The 19,959-nt window shown below is 38.0% G+C and overlaps 1 protein-coding gene across 1 annotated transcript in view; it reads left to right on the forward strand.

The window, feature by feature from the left end:
• Positions 1-19,959, forward strand: part of LOC141444139 (uncharacterized) — a gene marked incomplete in the record, with an annotated part of 41,476 nt that overhangs the window by 234 nt on the left and 21,283 nt on the right.

Below are 19,959 nucleotides of genomic sequence, written 5' to 3' on the forward strand. Positions count from 1 at the left end.
AATGATCGTTAACTTTAAGCTACTTAACAGAGTTCTAGACTACTACATTTTAAGTATTTTAACAGTTAAAAACCTGTTATCATAACGTATGAAACTCACAGGCACAAGAGGTATTCCATCTTAGTGATTAGATCGACTTGAGATCTAGTAAGTTTATCTTGATTCACCAATTAAATCACCATTCTCTGAATACATCATCGCTCCAGCTACGTATAATCCTTAACAAAAGGCATTCCAGCAATTCTGCAGTTGCTCCAAGTTTGACTGTACCAGTTGAACTCCAAGCCTTTGAGCAGATGTGTAACTTACGTTCGATCTACTTTAAGCTAGTTGAAAGCGGTTTAAACAGGTTTCGCAGTTTATTTTGTTACGTTCTGTGGCCAAAGGAGACGTCAAAATTGAATAGGTAAAGCGAGAATGTGAAATTGCTTTTGTTTTATCATACGCTGTTCTGTTGAGGTTGAAATTTACTACGGTGAAGGGAAACATCGCGAAGTAACTTGTGAAAAGGTTCAATGGTGTATAAAGTTCCCAAGTGGAAAAGCCTGAGAGGACCGGAGGAGGCCTGTGCCCAGCAGTGGGACGTATATAGTCTGAGATAATGGTGATTATGACTCTATTTTCTCATTTGTTTAGCACTGTGATGAGTGATGTGTGAGGGATGTGGCGTCTCTCTGCATATTATACCGCATCTACCATGGGGAGTGTTCTGACGAACTTTTCGAATTGCTGCCTGCGGCTAAATTCCACTACCGCACTTCGAGGATTGGCAGTCTAGTACCGTGCGTTTTAAGCGAAACTTCTTTCCTCGCACGACGAAGATCTGGAATCAGCTTACAGCGGCAACATTCCCGGAGCGTTACGGAGCGGGATCTTTAAAAAACGAGCCTACCAATTCCTTAAAGGGTCGGCAACGCACCTGTGATTCCCCTCGTGTCGCGGGTGTCCATGGGCGACGGTGATCACACTCCATCAGGTGACCCGTCTGCTCGTTTGCCCCCTCGTTTTATATTTATATATAACTGTGTGGATAAGTGAAAAAAAAGCCTCAATTGGAAGTCCTCGATTGAGGATGGCCTTAAATTCCTCCGGTACACGAACAAAGTTGCAGACAACAGTTTATAGGAAAGTAGCGACCCACACCGTACCTTCGCATTTTTCCACCTTTTTCCCCAAAACTACCCAGGGCAGAGCCAGGATATGTCGCTAGTGAATTAATATTATAAATGCGAAAATGTGTGTGTTTGTGTGTATGTTTGTCCGTCTTTCACGTCGAAACAGAGCGACGGATCGACGTGATTTTTGACATAGAGATAGTTTATGGGCCAGAGATTGACATATGCTACTTTTTATCCCGGGAAAATGCACAGTTCCCGAGGGAACAGCGCGCGATAACCGAATTCCACGCGGGCGAAGCCGCGGGCAAAAGCTAGTTATATCTATAAACCTTCCTCTGGGGTCACTCTACTTATTGATGTACGGCGCATTGAAATCCGTTCAGTAGTTTAAAAAATCTTAGCGTACATACATACAGACAGACAGCGGGAAGCGACTTAGTTTTATACTATGTAAAGACAAACATACTTGGTAGGCTCGACTTCTTTCAAGTACTGCTCGTACGCGTGATGATTGTAGTGCTTAGGCCCCAGTAAGCTAGATGGCGTTGGTATATCAGCTGTCACCGATGACAGGATCAGGATGTAAAGCAATGGCGACATGGTCTGAAAAAAAAAACGAAGTTTAAGGTGGGATTGCGAGGACAACGACTCCGGCGTCAGGGACGTTCAAGGACGTCGCGTCCGTGACGCCAAGACAGAGCAATTTAAATTGATAGTTAGATAAGTATTCACTACCCTCTCTCTCTGAAATGTTATAATGAACATCATATCACCATATCACCATAGAACACCATATCAGGTAATTAAAAGAAATTCACAAAAGGATCGTCAAATGTATATAAGTATAATATTTGTATTGTGTAACAGTAAGTAATCGAAATAATAAGCCCTGGTGGCCTAGTGGTTTGACCTATCGCCTCTGAAGCAGAGTGTCGTGGGTTCAAACCCCGGCTCGCACCTCTGAGTTTTTCAAAATTTATGTGCGGAATTACATTGGAAATTTACCACGAGCTTTACGGTGAAGGAAAACATCGTGAGGAAACCTGCACAACCTGCGAAGCAATTCAATGGTGTGTGTGAAGTTCCCAATTCGCACTGGGCCCGCGTGGGACGTATATAGGCTGGGACGATGATGAAGTAATCGAAAAACAATTAAATGTCAACCAAATATAAAATTACAATGTGTAGTTAGAGTTAAATTTTTGGATTCGATTTGTAGCATTCGAACATGGCGGATGTAGACAATATCTAATTTTGCTATTTCTGTTTCTTTGGGTAGTTGAAGTATATTTATAACCTTAACAGTGAACAGTGTTCACAAAATTCTATATTGCTCTCGTGTGTGTTGTCTCCACGTGGTTTCTGGAATTTTACTATCAAGTTGCAAACTACAATCACCGTACCTACAACGTCCCTCTCAAAGAGAGTTTACCTTGACACTGGCGAAATTGTCCTATTAATTAGGACAGAAAAGCCATAGTTATCTTAAAAGAGAAGGAGAAGAATTAAATTTAATAAGAGCTACGATGCCACAGACAGACATACAGACACAGATAACGGTCAAACTTATAACACCCCTTTTTTGCGTCGGGGGTTAAAAAAATAATGATGATAAGTAGTAGTTAGAGTAAAAACATTTTTTTTTATTCGACTGGATGGCAAACGAGCAAGTGGGTCTCCTGATGGAAACAAAGTTAAAAACTTGAAAGTTAACAGATGCCAGCAATACTAAGATTTCCTCTAACCATATTGTCAGCGTATTACAGATCGATAAACAAGAGCTGACACGAACGAATTGAACGAAAGTAATGTCGCTTAGACATTTTTGTAGGAAACTGACTGATACATGACATTTCATATTTGTGTGAAGTGTATTCAAATAGGTAATACACATGCACTTTCATTCACTTATTCAATCCGTTCGTGCTAGTTCTTGTGAATCGACCTGTACACAGCGATACAGCGTTAATAGCATTATGACATTGACGCCGCGTCAAAACCGCTGCGTCAATGAAAAAGATTGATATCTATTGATTTTATACCTCATTCGAAAACTTAATTGAAATCTATTAACCTCAAACGTCAGCCCACGGCAATCTGAGGTTGCCCCATAATCCATTTTGTATCTTTTCACACGATAACTATACTTGACTATAATTATTCTGATTTATCGCGGAGATAGGTACAGTCTTGCGCAAGTGAGTTGCGAACTGCCTCTGTAAGTTTTTGATACTGTTTCAGAATACATCAGAATGGTCTCTGCTTTGATCTTGATGAACCCTTATAGTTTCGTCAAGTCCGTCTGTCTGTCTGTCCGTCCGTATGTCACTGGCATTTTACTCGAAAACTACAAGATGTAAATCAATGAAATTTGGAGTACAGATGTCTTGTCAAAGCCGCTATTTAGTTTTGTAGTTAAATTACAAAAATAAATATTTATAGGGAGGGTACTCCATACACGTAACAGAAATTGAAAAAAAAAAAATAACTCGCAGCAACGTGTGGCACATAGTTCGACAGCTCTTTTGAAAAGATAGTAAGGTTTCTCAAAAACTTTTTTGATTAAGTGAAGATTTCCGGAAATAATCGCTCCCAAAGTAGCAAAAATTGTGTCCCCCCCCCTCTATCTTGTAAACCGTTGGTCCAAAAAATATGCAAAAAATATGGAAAGGTAACACTTAATAAATACTTTCAACGAAAATTGGTTTCAACATGATCGGATATACCGTTTTTGAGTTATTGCCGAAAAACAGCGCTTCTCAATACACTCTTTTTCTGGTAACAAATTTTAAGACTGTAGTAAGTGTTTTAATTGTGTTATAACGCACATAATATTAGTTGATTTTTTTCGTAATGGCTACGGAACCCTATCTTGGGCCTGTCCGACACGCTCTTGGCCGGTTTTTAACCTCTGTCTCAAAAATAGGGGTCTTATAAGTTTGATGCCAATGCCAGTCTTTCTGTCTGTGGCATCGTAGCTCTCAAACGGATGGACCGATTTCGATGCGGTTTTTTACATGAAAGCGAAATTCAATGAAGTCTTTAACTATATGTCTTATAAAAACGTAGTGATTAAAAATAGTAATTTTTGAGATAATTACTTTATATTTTTTTTTTTACAAATTTTTGCTTTATGTTAAACTAAAAATCAATCAAAATAAATTAATAAAACTAAAAAAATATAATTAAATAACAATCCATGAAAAATAAAAGGTACCTAGCAATTGAACAATTGTTTCCACTGTTGCTATTCGAACTGTAAGTGAAAAGCAGTGTGTAAAACTCGAGCGTTAAACCCATTTTCCCCTCAACGTGTCTATCCACCCTCGCCGTACCGGCTCAGGTGCCTATATGAACGCCTCGGGTAAAATGGTTCGTTTTATGCACTTGTTGTACAATCTACTATTGAAATCTCGTAGGTTTTTCAACTTTTCAAAGTTTAAGTTTCTAAGTTATCTTCTCAGCCTTTATGCTTTACATAGACCTTCCGTCACGTGGACTCAGAGTAGATTAGGAACTTAACAGTCACCATTAAACTGCTTTTCACGATGTTTTGTTTCATAATTTCGCAAATAAATTCAAAAATTCAGAAGGTGCTTTTGCTTTGTTAATTAATTAGGTAAGTTTGTGTTAGCCCCTGACGCCATAGGTCAATCCATAGGCTACCATGTATTACCATAGTTAAAACACTTTGTAGTTTTATAATTTTGCATTCACCGTTCAAAATGCCAGCACTATTTTCGCATGCGACCTTTCCTTGCACTATGTTTTGCCCCGCGGTGTCTCGTATGATTATATCTTCTAATATTGACCGGTAGATGACCTTTATATTAAATCCCTTGGGCACATAACCTGGTATTTTAAGATAAGGTTAAAGTGTCAATATTATCTACAAAGTGAATTTAATATTCCTGTAGCTGTTGCACGCGCCTCAATTTACGAAGAATTCGTTTATTATCGCTATGAAATGAAAAAATAAAATGAAATGATCTTTTTCTTTTTGGTCATACTTCATTTATTTTATAAATGGTTGTGAATTGGAGCTAGCGAACCGTAAATCCACTTTAATGTTACCTTTACTTAAGACAGGATTGTAATTCAAGAAATATTCAACTTTAACATGCAAACTTTTGTTAATGTCAAGGAGAGTCCCCTCTCCCTCGAAAAGCTAAAGTGTTGTTTTTTGAAAATTTTAAGAAATGATGGGAGTTAATACTTATATCAAATTAAAAAAGGAAAACTATTACATCTAAGTCTTCCTGAGAGTTATTAGTTTTACCCCTGTTTCACCATCATTTACTATATTTATTTGACGGATAATGTGATGCCGTCTCTGTTTGTTTTGTTCGAAAAGACGGAGACGCGATCACATTTATCCGTCAAATAAAAAAAAGATTTTGATAACAACGTTGCGAGGCTGAAAAGACGCCAAGTGTTATAAAAGGAGGATACGGCCATGGCCTTATTCCCATGCATGTCATGAACCACCCTCATCTAATCCGATTAAAGTCTTTCGACTGATTGCGAATACAAGAAAAGGAAAAAAAAACAATGGGTGGTGAAACAGCCCCTAAGTCGCTTCCCGCCGTCTGTCTGTATGTATGTACGCTAAGATCTTTAAAACTACTGAGCGGATTTTAATTCGCTTTTCATTAATAAATAGAGTGCGGCTCAAGTGCGGGTAGTTCGAAGAACTCGCGCTGCTAGGCAGACTTGACACCCCACACTTCAGTCTACTCGTGACCACGGCAACTGTAACGTTGCCGAAACGTCGAGGTAAATATTACTTGTGTAATAATAGCGTGATAAGTCCCGTTTGTGGTATTTTGACTATAAATAGAGTGATTGAAGAGGAAGGTTTATAGATGTAATTTATATAGCTAGCAAAGCAACCCGGCTCTGCCGTCAAATAAAATTAATCAATGGTAGGCGAAGCAGCTCCTTAGTTGGAAAATTAGATACAAAATATATAATCCTTACGTAAATTATTACTATTTTATTACGGATATTACTTTTTTGTAACGACTACGGAACCCTATTCTGGACGTGTCCGAGACGCTCTTGACCGGTTTTTTTCCATTCACTAGACCAATCAAGACCATAGTTAAGTAAGATAGTCATCATATATAAGCTATCAGCTTGTAGCTTATCCTAGCAATCTCAAAGTTTTGGGTAGCTCTAAGTTCTATCTTGTAACTTCAACATGGCGGTAAAACAATGCAAACTTTAAAGCTTAGAAAACCTTATTTGAAGCGGAAAGCTTGTTTAGTGTCTGGGTGAAATGAACGCATACAGTATACAGGTCTATGACCTCGGGGCTTTAAATTCAAGGTTCGATTCTATTCACAGAACTAAGCTACTTTTGTTTTATAACATTTTCAAAAAACTTAAATTTAGATCATTTATTGATCCTCAAAATTGAACACGGCGGCGTTCTCGCTGTTTCTCGGTACGGGGGCCTTTAAATATTTTTAGATATTTATTTGACATCTTTTATATGATCAATGTGCGGTCAATTTAGTATTGTATCGCATACATTAAAAATTACATTTAATTTGTATGACATGTAGACATGAATAAACAGTGACATATTTTGAAAAAGTTGCAGAACAAAAGTAGCTCAGTTACGCGAGTAGAATCGAGCCCTGGATTTAAAACCCCATAGTCAAAGACTCCCTGTATAGTAGTATTTTGGTTGTTAATTAATGATTATCATCAGAACTTAAAGAAAGTTAGAGGCTGGTTTGGTACTCGTAGAAGCTGGATGCGTCGAGCCGCCTGCCCAGCAGTGGACTGTTGAGGCAGTGGCTGATGATGATAATGATGATGGTGATGATGATGACCAGAATTTGGAATAAGAGGAATCAGAGTGCGCTTAAGCTAACAAATAAGTTTTTGTTAAAATTATGATTTTTAATATGAGCTTCTTTTGCTGACTGTACTTTTTGTTGGCTGTACTTGTATTGTCACCCAAACTACATTTGCATACCAAATTTCAAGTCGATAACATTAACCGTTGAAGAGTTCCGTCCTGTGGAGACAATCCTGGGCGGACTACCAGGATGTCACTATCAGATTATTGTATTGTCACCAGATTTACATAAGTTTACCGAATTTAAAGCCAATCGGACTATTGGAAGTGGGTCAAATTTAACTTTCAAGATTTGGCCCAAATAATAAATGAACAGGGCAAGTTAAATAAAAGCTTGACCAGAGTCCTACTTTGCAAGTAAAATGTACGCTATAAGAGGTCATTTTATATTGGTTAAGGGAGTTTGTTGTTCCAGCGCCAGGCAAAGTAAATAAATACATATTATCAAAATAGGTACCGTAAACTGATTCAACTTTGCCTTCTGGCCCCAGCATTGCCATTCGATTTAGTGTCGATAACTTAGCACCCTCTAGGTTTTTAAACTTTTATGCCCCGGTAATAATAATTCCCGTGTAGATAAAAGCGTAAAACCTATAAGAGTGCTAAGTTATCGACTCTAAATCGAGTCAAGCAATGTTGGGGCTAGAGGGCAAAGTTGAAGCAGTTGACGGTATATATTTCAGCTGTCTATCTGTCATGACATACGGACACGGATAAAATTAATAAAATGGTATTCATCATCATCATCATCATCCCAGCCTATATACGTCCCACTGCTGGGCACAGGCCTCCTCTCAGAACAAGAGGGCTTGGGCCATAGTTCCCACGCGGGCGCAGTGCGAAAATGATATTGAAAATGGTATTGCTAAAATTGTATTAGGACAAAAGTAATGCTGGTTACTCACATTCGCACATATTTTATACAGCGTTTCATATACGAGTACGTGCAAACATTTTGTAGGTTACAATGCACGCATGTGTGTGCGTCTCTGTTACAAATGCTTTTTCAACTGCAAAATAGCCTATAGTATTTTTTATCGGTAATTTGCCGCCATTTTACAGGTTCAGGTATTAAAAAATTCCATGTTTTCAAAATAAAGCTACATTGTCAACCAAACAATACTCAAATCAATACCCAATTGCAAATTAAAAAGCCATAGTGTACCAATAAAAAATAATTCTTGATTGCATCCATTGTCTTATGTGAACGCGGCCATCTTGCATTGTTTTGTGGGAAAATGGCGGCTGACGTGTGACCTGTTTCGCGCGCTTTTTAAAGTTTTATAACCTAATACCGTGTGATATGTATAGGTTATGTTTTTGAACCACCATTCGGCGTAAGTTGTTACGCGATTTTATTTAAGTATTTGTTGTTAGTCAAAAAAGACTTGTAAGAACGATTTTTTTTACAAAAACTTTTTGTATTGTGATTTTTAATTAAATTGGTTTGTTTATGTAAGTTTGGTGACTGTGCAAGAACTTGACAGTGTAATTCTGGTGCTCCAGCCAGTCAAGATCTTCTCCGCGGGACGGAACTCTTCAATAGTTTATAGCATCGACATGAAACTTGGTACGGATATGTAAATGGTTGTATTGAGTTTACAACAAAGTCGAACCACTTGGATGGTAATGCAAGTAGGTACAATTAGCAAAAAAACTTGTTTTAAAATAATTCATTGAATCAGGCGTTAGGTTGTTTTAAAAATTAAGTAAAAAATGTTATTACCTATCGAAAATACAAACTGAAACATAGATGCACAGAAAAACCAGAAAAAGAGACCAGCGCTGGGAATCGAACCCAAGTCCTCAGCATTCCGTGCTGCGTGCTATACCGCTACACCACCACTGGGCAGGAGTACAGACACTAAATTTTCCTGTGCACCACATGTCTCAGCTTGTTTGTCTCTTATTTAGTCACTTAATCTTTTTTCGATATGGATTTTACGGGAAGACCGTAAACTTTTACTTTTACCTAACAAAATTTGGAGTTGAAATAAAAAATACAAAAATACTCCAAAAAAAACAATCTTAATTTGTTATTACCTAGTTATGAGGATAAAACTGTCTAAGTAACGAACCATATATACTATGATTTTGTTAACATTAATTCTGTGGGAAATAACTAAATACTACTCAGTAGAATTTAACATAATGATAACGATTGCATCATGGTTTTTAAACGTGAGAAAATCTGCACGCCATTGTAGAAAGAAGTTTGACTTCCCAAGATAGTAATTGTAGTAGGTACATGTATGTTTCCTTCCTGACATCGTTCACTACAACTTCGTGTGTGGTTAATTTATCAAAGTTCAAAATAAAATTCAATTTAAACCATCCAATCAATCAAAATCAAATTCTGTCCAAGAGTGATGGTCTTAGTTTGTATTATAGATTAAAGTTGATTGTTTTATTTTTTTGTTATAAAAAAAATTGAAAATATTCTATTTAATTATTATGAGAGTATGTCTTAGTCATGCCTTCAATAGAGAGAAAGAAGAAAAATATGTTGGTATAAATTTTCCGACACATGTAGATTAAGGTTCTGCCAGATAACTTTTTTAAAAGCTTTTATTTGCAATGTATGTATGTATGTACAGTCACCAGCGTTAATATCTGCCACAGCGGAGCGTACAAAAATATCTGACACGTCCATGTACGCTTATTGTGTCAGATATTGGTGCTGGTGACTGTACGGGTCAAATCTTGCAAGTTAAATTTGGTCTACTACCTGTACTCGGATTAACTTGAAATTTGGCATACCTATATAAATTTGGTGACAATACAATAATTTGGTAGTTCCATACAGAGACGAACTGTATTTAGATTAATAAATGATAATGTAAGTACTGTTAACAAAAAGATTGTATGACAAAGGTATTCATGTAATTTTCAATAAAACATTAATGTTGTTTTGGCATTAATTGCTCGTTGATTTGAAATAATTTTCTAATACAACACCTTTAATGAAAAATTGAGGGTTGTATTTTTTTAAAGAGTGTTTCTGACTATAGAGGAAATGGTGACACTAAGGAATGTGTATTAGTACCTGGTGAAGTGATAGGGCTGCTTTTTGCTTGTTGGGATTTTAACTAAGACAACGTGTGCTCGGTATGAATCTTTATTAGCAACTAACTATAAAAAAAAACATTTCTTCAAGCGGACTGTATGTGCAGTACCGGTAGGCATGTATGTATAGCCCTCGACACATAACCGTGTAGTTTTAACTAAACATTCCGCCCACCAAGAACGTAGTTCTTAAGTAATTATAAAACAGCTTACAAGCAAGTTTTCCTGAATTAAAAAAAGTTAACATCAATAGACTTAGACTATAAGCAGTTAACAATTTCTACTAAAAAATAAAGTTAAGTACAATGCAAAACAAAGGGAAGTCAGCTCGATTATAGATATTAACTAGTTCATCCCATATAAAACCCACAAGAGCCGCCCACCGTAACACATCATGAACAAAGTCTTAACAATTCATGGTTTCGTAAAAAAACTCATGATCACTACATGGAACTACTAATTTACTTAAAACTTGTATAATTTAGTACCTAGATACCTACAGCATGCAATGTAAATACAAAGGTCAAATAAAACTATTTAGTAATTATACAAATTTTGGAAATTGGACGCTTAAACGCTCCGGACTTAGTTTTTACTGATACAACACGAGTTACATTATCAGGTCCAGTGTGTTTTTCAGTAATTTTACCTAAAACCCATTTAGCGGGTGGAAGATTGTCTTCCTTTAGAATAACAATATCATTAATTTCAGGCTCAGAACCTTTAGTGTTCCATTTATACCGTTGATTAAGATTGACCAAATACTCTTTATACCATCTATTCCAAAAATCTCTTACAATTTTTTGCGTTAAGCGCCATCTATCCAAAGATGGAATATTACATATTGAGTGGTCTTCGTCGGCTATATTTAACAACGGTTCACCTACTAGAAAGTGGCCTGGCGTCAAGGGGAGAGGGTCGTTTGGATCGTCACTTAGCAAAGTATTGGTCTCGAATTCAAACAAGCTTCCACTTGCGTCAAAACTGTCGCCAACTCTTCATAGGTGAGGGTACTATTTCCAAGCACTTTACGCAGATGCGTTTTTGTAGAACGCACCCCTGCCTCCCACAGACCCCCAAAATTTGGAGCATGGGGCGGTATGAAATGCCACTTGGTACGTTCCAACATGAGTGAAGTAGCTATATCATCAGACAGAGATGACTTAGCACGGTTGAACATTTCTTGCAGTTCTTTATCCGCTCCCACAAAATTAGTGGCATTGTCACTGTATAAATCTTGGCAATGGCCTCTTCGAGAAGTGAAACGTCGAAAAGCTGCAATGAATCCTTTCGCAGTCAAGTCAGTTACAGCTTCTAAGTGCACAGCTCGGGTCACCATGCAAATAAAAAGGCATATGTACCCTTTATATGATTTTGCTCCTCGGCCAGGTGAAAATCTGATCTGTATAGGACCGCAATAGTCCACGCCGGTAGATTTGAACGGCTTACTAGGTTTAAGTCTAGCTTCAGGTAGAAAACCCATAAATGGACTTGTCTTCTTTGACGAATATCGCAAACAAATTACACATTCTCTGTATATCTTCTTGACTCGTTCCTTACCCTGTAAAATCCAATATTTAGCTCGAAGATAATTATGCATCAATTGTGGACCGCCATGCAATGTTTGATGATGTGCATCAAGAATTATCAGCTTGGTAAGATGACTCTTAGCAGGCATGATTATTGGATGTCTTGTAGCATAGCTTGCATCTGAATTTGTTATGCGACCAGTAACTCTTAATATCCCCTTTTCATCAAAAAAAGGACAAAGAGTGCGTAGGCTACTCCTTTTGAGTACGCGTCCTCGAGTCTTTAACTGTTTTATGTCGTCCTCAAATTCATGATCTTGAAGTTGTTTGATACATGCCAGTAAAGTTGCATTTGCCTCTTCTAATGTTATACATTTTGTTAGCTTCACTCTTTCAGTTTTAGGTATTTTTAAGTTCAAAATTCTTCTACAGTATGATATGACTCTTAATAATCTCGTTAATGATGAAAATCTTGACCAAATAAAGTGATCCTGATTGTTCAATAAAACAGTCAAAGACTTGACTCTTACTTCCTCGTCTGTGTCTTCTACGAACTTGTCATTCCTCTGTATTGTTGGCTGTGCCAGCCACTGAGGTCCTGTCCACCATAACGGGTGCGCCATCAAATCTTTCGGCTGTAAGCCACGTGAGGCACAGTCCGCGGGATTTGACTCTGTAGAAACATGACCCCATTGCTCTAAGTCCAAAATATTAAGAATCGTGGACACTCGATTACTAACAAAAGTAGTCCAACGACTTGAGCCTCCTTTGAGCCATGCCAAGACTATGGTGGAGTCGGACCAAGCATATAAATTCTCCTTCGGTATCTCCATGACCTGTGAAACTTCGCTGATCAGTTTGGCAGCCAAGGTGGCACCACACAACTCAAGTCTGGGAATCGAAATTTCCTTTTCTATAGGAGCTACTTTGGTCTTTGCTGTGATCAAATGTACATGGACTTTGTTTGACTCATCTATGACACGAGCGTATACAGCTGCTGCAAAAGCAGACTTTGACGCGTCTGAAAAGACATGCAGTTCAGTTTTTGAGTCTCGTGTAACATTTAACCACCTCGGTAATTTAAGTTGCGTTAAATCCTCCAACAAGCTTTTGTATGTCAGCCACTGTCTCCGCAAATCCTCATTTAAACATTCATCCCATTCAAGACCAGATAGCCAAAGCTTTTGAATAAATATTTTAGCCATAACAACAACCGGAGCTATCCAGCCAAGAGGATCGTACAGTTTTGCAACATCAGAGAGGACTTGTCTTTTAGTAATCGGCTCTTTAGTTTCAGGGAGGTTTAACGTGTATTCAAAATTATCAGATTCTCTGCTCCAACTCACACCAAGAACCTTGATTGATTTGTTTAGTTTGATCTGCTCCGATTGCTGAGTATTCTCATGACTCAAACCAATGTTTGTTAAAAATGTTTTGCTGTTACTGTTCCATTTTTGGAGTTCAAATCCCCCTGCTTTCATTAACCCATTCATTTCATTATATATCTTCAAAGCTTCAGATTCAGTCTCAGCTCCTGTTATTAAGTCATCCATATAGAAATCAGTCTTTGTTATTCCCGCAGCCAATGGATACTTTTTTTCTTCTAAATCTGCAAGCCTTTGCAATGACTTAACTGCAAATATGGCGCGCATGCTGTGCCGAATGTTAATCGGAGTAGTTTGTAGTGTTGTACGGGCTCTCTCGCAGTGAATCTCCACAGAATTCTTTGAAAATCTGTATTTTCATCCACTACACGAACCATCCTATACATTTTAACAATATCAGCGACAACGCAAACCTTGTGGTTTCTCCATCTCATAAGTATGTGCCTCAGATCCTGCTGTAGCTTTGGGCCAACCAGAAGATCATCGTTTAGAGACACGTTATTAGTGCCTTTGCTAGAAGCATTAAATACTATTCTGAGTTTGGTGGTTTCTTTGTCCTCTCTCACCACAGGATGGTGTGGAAGATAGACTGCCTTAGGATCTTCTAATTCATTCTTGTCAACAGCTTTCATGTGATTTAAACTTATGTATTCTGCAAAGACTTTGTTGTATTCTTCTCTTAGTGCCGGATCTCGTAGCAGTCTTTTCTCTAATGCTTCTAGCCTCTTTGCAGCGATATCTCTCGAATTGCCATATTGACACTTAGGATCATCTGTCGTAAAAGGTAGTCGTACCACAAATCTGCCCTCATCGTCTCTCATTGCTGTTGCGTTGAAAAAATCTTCACATGCTTTTTCATTCTCACTCATCTTCCTTTGTATTAGGTTAGGCTCGTTCTCCATTTCCCAAAACTTTCTCAGTAGATCATCCTCTTTGACTTGAACATGTAAACTCATGACATTTGTCAACTCCTTACTCTCTCGCAATGCTCTTCCAGACAAAATCCATCCAAATATTGTGTTTTGTGCAATCAAGCTTCCTTGAGCTTGTTTGACTATTCCGTCTATCAATATTTCGCTGTAAACCTCTGCACCTAGGAGAATATCAATCTTACCTGGTGTTGCATACGTAGGATCTGCCAAAGGTAGGTTCTCAATTTCTGTCCACTCAGATACCTTAAGTTTGGTTGCTGGGAGTAAAGATGTTAAAGAATGTAACACATATGCATGTACCTCAATTGAACTCGCTGAATCATAAAGTGATTTTACGCGTAGTGAAACCGTGTATTTAATTCTCATACGACCATCTCCCAGGCCTGACACCCAGCCACTTACTGGCTTACGCACAAGGCCAAGTAATTGTACAGTAGCATCACTAACAAAAGATGCCTGGGACCCTTGATCCAGTAAAGCTCTAATAATTTGTTGACTACCAGCTAAATTAAATACCTTAACTCTAGCCGTTGCCAGTAGAACGCTGTTAGGTTGCAACTCTCCTCTCGAAAACGCTGAAGTAACGTGTGCGTCACCTGATGAAGTGCTCGGTCTCTCGTGTCGTTGATCACCCGGTGGCGCCGTCATTGCAGTCTCAATCGCTCGTGCTGCTCCCTGCTCGCTCTGGTTATTTTCTCGCTCGAAGTGTAGCATGGTATGGTGTCTTCTTCCGCATTTTCTACAATTTTGTGACTGACGACATTTAACTGCCGAGTGGGTAGGTGACAGACAGTTAAAACACAATCCATGTGTTTGCACGAAATCTTGCCTGATTTTTGGTGTCATGAGCCCAAATTGCTTGCAATGATAAATATAGTGGTTTTCATGACACATCGCACAACTCATTTCATTAGTTTTTGGTTTATTCTGCATTGAAGTATGAAACGTTTTAGCTTTCGCTACAGGCTTCGTAGGTTGTGACGTGCGTGTTACGTTGTGGTTCAACATCTCTAAAGACCTAAATCGGGACTCTAAATACTCTTGTAGCTGTTCCCAGGTCGGTAAATCATCAAAGACCTTAACATTGAGATATTGTTCCCACTGCTTCGTTGACTCTGGATCCAATTTGGAAACAACCAAAAATACAATAATGGTGTCCCATGTGCTAGTGTCAATACTCATATTCTGCAATGATTTCAAGCAAGTACTCGTAGTGTCAAGTAACTGTCTTATCGAATCAGACGACTCAGTGTGTATTTTCTTTAATGCAAATAAATTCCTCATAACCGCGTTACAATTATATCGTTTGTTATCATAACGTTTTACTAATTGTTTCCATGCCTCCTCATAATTCGCTTCTGTAGTGGAAAAATTACGTAATAAATTTAATGCTTCTCCAGATAAATTTCCCTTTAAATAATGCAATTTTTGCACGGAAGTAATTTGCTTGTTTTTATGAATTAATGATGAAAACATATCATAAAACGTTTGCCATTCTTCATATTTGCCACTAAAAGTAGGTAGATTTATTCTGGGTAGTTTCACGTCGCAAGAATTGTTGGCAATATTACTAGCCGCCGCAGTGGTGGGCGCTGATGAACTCGATACTTGTAATAATTGCAAAGCTTCCAATAACAACGTTTTATAATTCACATAAAGTTCTTCAAAATTCTCATATTTTTCTTCCGTGAAATAATCTTCTCTTCTGTCTGCTGTACAAATAATTTGTTTATGTCTTTCTTTAAACTCAGTATATTCTCTCTCAAGTACGTCTAATCGCGTCGCTAAATACGGTTGTTTAATTCTTTCTTTCCCAGTTTTTTTGTAATTTTTCTCACTTCTCTTTTATATTTTCTAATGACTCGTCTTGTAGCGAAAAAAGAGTTTTCAGTGCTGCCATAGTTAGAAAAGTAGGTACTCACTCGTAATAATCCCAAGAAGCAATAGTTCAAATATTTCGACTCACTTGATATACGTTTTATTTTTCTCATTAACTAGTTAATGTCACTCACTTAGTCTTTTTTATAAGTATCAGGTATGCATAAAGTCTCAAAGTTCAAAGTTAAAAAACGTAAATTTATCACACTCGCACTCAAGGTTATAACGCGTAATTATAATTGCACTTTAAACTTGCACTTTTTCGATCGCCGGGTCGCTCTAATGACTATCCAGGTAGCAGCCTTTTGTTCTCGCGGGTCGGGCGCTCGTCCGTCGGTGTCGCGCAATCCGGTTCGATTTGGACCATATGGTGAAGTGATAGGGCTGCTTTTTGCTTGTTGGGATTTTAACTAAGACAACGTGTGCTCGGTATGAATCTTTATTAGCAACTAACTATAAAAAAAAACATTTCTTCAAGCGGACTGTATGTGCAGTACCGGTAGGCATGTATGTATAGCCCTCGACACATAACCGTGTAGTTTTAACTAAACAGTACCTATAACCTTAACATTGCGTACTTGTACCAATATTTTTTTTGTGGGATTGAACCAGAAGTAATAATACAAAAAATACAATACAAATGGCCATAAAATGTTTGCCACGCAAAATATTTGTAGAAATTAACTAAGCATAACAAGTAACACTTTATTGGACGTAGATTTATCACTTTTATTTTTCTAAGCTTTTTACTTTTCTTAGTACTGCACAAATTGTTATTTTTGGTTCTTGAATTATTACTTTACGTAGGAGGGGGGCGTTATTATCTGTGACACAGTTTTGAACTTTTTCAGGTAGCACCATTTTCACTTTTTTAATGTATTACAAGTGCTATTGTTCCAAATAAAGAATATTAATTATGCATATTCTGCCTGTAAGATTCGTGAACGTAAATATTTTATTCATTCTTGTCTTGTTTTTCGAATACAGTCTAATATTGTTTCTGAATGAGTAATTAAGTTCAAGTTTATGAATTTTCTGATGAAATTGTGTGTAAAGTACCTACTAAGCACAAAATGTCAATATTTATAAAGCTTTGTGTAAAGTGATTCGATGTTTACACTCATGTAGTCGTTTGTGTAGGTAGTTTATTCATAACAATTTTTATTTTGTAATAAAAATAATAAAAAAATATATTTTTAGTTCATGTGCGGAATTACATTTGAAATTTACCACGAGCTTTGCGGTGAAGGAAAACATCGTGAGGAAACCTGCACGAACCTGCGAAGCAATTCAATGGTGCGTGTGAAGTTCCCAATCCGCACTGGGCCCGCGTGGGAACTATGGCTCAAGCCCTCTTGTTCTGAGAGGAGGCCTGTGCCCAGCAGTGGGACGTATATAGGCTGGGATGATGATGATGAAAAAGAATAAAAAAATATAATATGTATCATGGAACACTGGACACCAAAATTGACCTTGTCCCAAACTAAACAAAGCTTAATTGTACTATGGATACTAGGCTACGGATAAACATACTTATATAGATAAATACATATGTACTTAAATATAACATATTAAACATCCGAGACCCGAGAACAAACATTCGTATTACATACAAATATCTGCTTTTCGGATGCTTTCGCAGCCTTCGGACTTTTTTTTGTAAAAATAATTAAAAAATATTTTTTTCCACTATGTATGTAGTTATATAGAAATAAATAATTACAAAAACCTTCAAAACTCAGCCACACTAAAACCTTGCTTGCCAAAAATAGAACCAAACAAAAAAAAACAAGTTTTTTTTTCAAGACACTAACAGCGCATTTTGAAGTTTTCAAAAACAATAAATAAATATCTCACCGAAAACTCTAAGCAATCACAACTTTTTAAAACCGAAAACTTTTAATTAAATCACATAACTGTCACCGCACTATAAAAAACAAAGCACTACCATAAACAAAAAAAAGTAACAATTTACTTTTAATTTTAAATAGTTAAAGACACAAGCCTCGAGTCAGACTGCCAGTAAGGAAATGACAGCACACTCTCCACCGAACTTATTTTATCGTGTTTTCATTGAAAGCATAGCCCATTATAAGTTCTGGAACCTTACCGTTTTAAGCCTCACTTGTTGTTAGTAGTAACAGTTGGAGCGTGACCGCGAAGTTAGTTCGACAAAGAACTATAAAAGTTATTTTGTTAGGTTCGTCGCAAGTTACGATTTCTTTCACAACTAATGGCGGTTATTAAATAATGTTTGTGCACTAATTTATTTATGTAAGTGGGAATTACTGTAATCCATTCAAATGGATGAGAAAGAAAGCTCCATTCATGTAATTCGTACAACAATACAATTATAGTACCTGTCTGTTTATGTTTGAGTATGAGCCAACTAATGCATAATTTTGATACAGAATGACTGCTTCAGTTTAATATTCGTAATTGTTAGGGTTTATATTCATCCCAGCCTATATACGTCCCACTGCTGGGCACAGGCCTCCTCTCAGAACAAGAGGGCTTGGGCCATAGTTCCCACGCGGGCTCAGTGCTGATTGGGAACTTCACACACACAATTGAATTGCTTCGCAGGTTTGTGCAGGTTTCCTCACGATGTTTTCCTTCACCGCAAAGTTCGTGGTAAATTTCAAATGTAACTCCGCACATGAATTACGAAAAACTCAGAGGTGCGAGCCGGGGTTTGAACGCACGACCCTATGCTTGAGAGGGTTTATATTATTAGACTAAAATATAAGCGGAGTGACAAAGAATTTCTATTAAAAGTTAAGTCCGTAGTTGGGTCCACCCCGGGCGGCAATTTTGAGGGGCGGCAAAATTCCAATATAAATATAATCTTTAGATAATAATATTTCCCAATTTTGTCACACCTAAGTATTATTCGGACCGATTAGAATAAGCGCGAAATTTTCTATTACTTATGCGGTGACGAAATCGGGGATTCCCCTTTCTACAATAATGAAACAAGAGGCATTTTTTTTCTCCCCCGGGGCGGCGCTCCCACGTGGGCCCGCGGTGCAACTTGGGCTCGATGAGAGGCCATAGCTATATCTGGGCTACCAAGCTTCTAAGGTTTATCATTATCATCATCAGCTTATAGCAGTCCACTGCTGGACATAGGCCTCCCTCAAAGAGCGCCATTGCGCCCTGTCCTCGGCTAGACGCATCCAGCCACTGACAACAGCGCACATCGCACATCGTCACTCCACCAGGCCGGAGGGCGCCCTACACTACGTTTGTCAAGACGCGGTCTCCACTCTAGTACTCGTTTACTCCAGCGGTTGTTCTTCGGCAGGTATGACAATAGCCCACTGCCACTTCAATTTGCTACGATTACTTGGAGTCTGTGCTTGGAGTTAACACTTGACAGATGCCTTGCCTTCAGTCAATTTTCAACTTTGAGGCCATACAAATAAAATAGTTTTTACATAATCTGTAAACGTGGGTAGCGGTATACTGAAAGTGGCTTTATTTGTATGACGTCAAAGTTGAAAATTGACTGAAGGCAGGCCCATCTGTCAAGTGTTAACTCGAATTAATCAAACTGTAATTCTATACCCAATTCTATTCTAAGGGCTATACCCAAAATCTATTCCACTTTCTTACATTGTTCGCAACTGTCGCTTTTAAAACTCGTGATGAACTCAACTTCCGCGCAAGCGCAGTATTATAAATATACAAAGCCGATCTAGGACGGACGTCGGAAGTGAATCGCACCGGGGCAGCGCCGTCACGATCGTCAAGACACGACGCTGTCGCAACTTTATTGTTGACAGCTTTAATCTGAGACCTTATTGTCTCCATCATCATCATCATCAACATCATCATCATCATCATCGTCATCATCATGGTGGTGGTGATAGATGGGTTTGTGTGATTTGTGTGTTCTTACAGTGTGGAGGTGGAACTGCATGAACTCGCATTTCTTGCATAAACGTAGCTATCATAAGGTCGCAGGTGCGCGAAGTTTTTTATTTATTTGACTTGATGGCAAACGAGTGGGTCTCCTGATGGTAAGAGATCACCATCGCCCATAAACATCTGCAACACCAGGGGTATTGCGTTGCCAACCTAGAGGCCTAAGATGGAATACCTCAAGTGCCAGTTATTTCACCGGCTGTCTTACTCTCCACGCCGAAACACAACAGTGCAAGCACTGTTGCTTCA

This window comes from Choristoneura fumiferana, chromosome 29 (genome assembly GCF_025370935.1).
Source record: "Choristoneura fumiferana chromosome 29, NRCan_CFum_1, whole genome shotgun sequence".
In the NCBI taxonomy this organism is placed as follows: Eukaryota; Metazoa; Arthropoda; class Insecta; order Lepidoptera; family Tortricidae; genus Choristoneura; species Choristoneura fumiferana.